Source organism: Lipotes vexillifer, unplaced genomic scaffold, assembly GCF_000442215.2.
Source record: "Lipotes vexillifer unplaced genomic scaffold, Lipotes_vexillifer_v1.1 scaffold847, whole genome shotgun sequence".
Lineage (NCBI taxonomy): Eukaryota > Metazoa > Chordata > Mammalia > Artiodactyla > Lipotidae > Lipotes > Lipotes vexillifer.
In genome coordinates, this window is record NW_006778821.1 from 2,946,480 (window position 1) to 2,948,137 (window position 1,658).

A 1,658-nucleotide genomic window follows, 5' to 3' on the forward strand; every position below is an offset into this window, starting at 1 on the left:
ACTTACTTTATCTGTATGACAGTCTCTAGGTCCATCCACATCTCTACAAACGACCCAATTTCATCCTTTTTATAGCTGAGTAATATTCCATTGTATATATGAACCACATCTTCTTTATCCATTCATCTGTCGACGGCACTTAGGTTGCTTCCATGACCTGGCTATTGTAAATAGTGCTGCAATGAACATTGGGGTGCATGTGTCTTTTTGAATTATGGTTTTCTCTGGGTATATGCCCAGTAGTGGGATTGCTGGGTCATATGGTAGTTCTATTTCTAGTTTTTTAAGGAACCTCCATACAGTTCTCTATAGTGGCTGTGTCAATTTACATTCCCAACAACAGTGCAAGTGGGTTCCCTTTTCTCCACACCCTCTCCAGTATTTGTTGTTTGTAGATTTTCTGATGATGCCCATTCTAACTGGTGTGAGGTGATACCTCATTGTAGTTTTGATTTTCATTTCTCTAATAATTAGAGATGTTGAGCAGCTTTTCATGTGCCTCTTGGCCATCTGTATGTCTTCTTTGGAGAAATGTCTATTTAGGTCTTCTGCCCATTCTTTGATTGGGTTGTTTGTTTTTTTAAATGTTGAGCTGCATGAGTTGTTTATATATTTTGGAGATTAATCCTCTGTCCGCTGATTCATTTGCAAATATTTTCTCCCATTCTGAGGGTTGTCTTTTCTTCTTGTTTATAGTTTCCTTTGCTGCGCAAAAGCTTTTAAGTTTCATTAGGCCCCATTTGCATATTTTTATTTCCGTTACTGTAGGAGGTGGGTCAAAAAAGGGCTTGCTGTGATTTATGTCGAAGAGTGTTCTTTCTATGTTTTCCTCTAAGGGTTTTATAGTGTCTGCTCTTACATTTACGTCTTTAATCCATTTTGAGCTTATTTTTGTGTATGGTGTTAGGGAGTGTTCTAATTTCATTCTTGTACATGTAGCTGTCCAGTTTTCCCAGCACCACTTATTGAAGTGACTGTCTTTTCTTCATTGTATATCCTTGTCTCCTTTGTCATAGTTTAGTTGACCATAGGTGTGTGTGTGTTTATCTCTGGGCTTTCTATCCTGTTCCATTGATCTATGTTTCTGTTTTTGTGCCAGTACCATATTGCCTTGATTACTGTAGCTTTGTAGTATAGTCCGAAGTCAGGGAGTCTGATTCCTCCAGCTCTGTTTTTTTCCCTCAAGATTGTTTTGGCAATTCGGGATCTTTTGTGTCTCCATACAAATTTTAAGGTTTTTTTTTCTAGTTCTGTAAACAATGCCATTGGTAATTTGATAGGGATTGCATTGAATCTGTAGATTGCTTTGGGTAGTATAGTCATTTTCACAATATTGATTCTTCCAATCCAAGAACATGGTATATCTCTCCATCTGTTTGTGTCATCTTTGATTTCTTTCATCAGTGTCTTATAGTTTTCTGAGTACACGTCTTTAAACTCCTTAGGTAGGCTTATTCCTAGGTATTTTATTCTTTTTGTTGCAGTGGTGAATGGGATTGTTTCCTTAATTTCTCCTTCTGATCTTTTGTTGTTAGTGTATAGGAATGCAAGAGATTTCTGTGCATTAATTTTGTATCCTGAAACTTTACCAAATTCATTGATTAGCTCTAGTAACTTTCTGGTGGCATCTTTAGGATTCTCTATGTATAGTATCATGT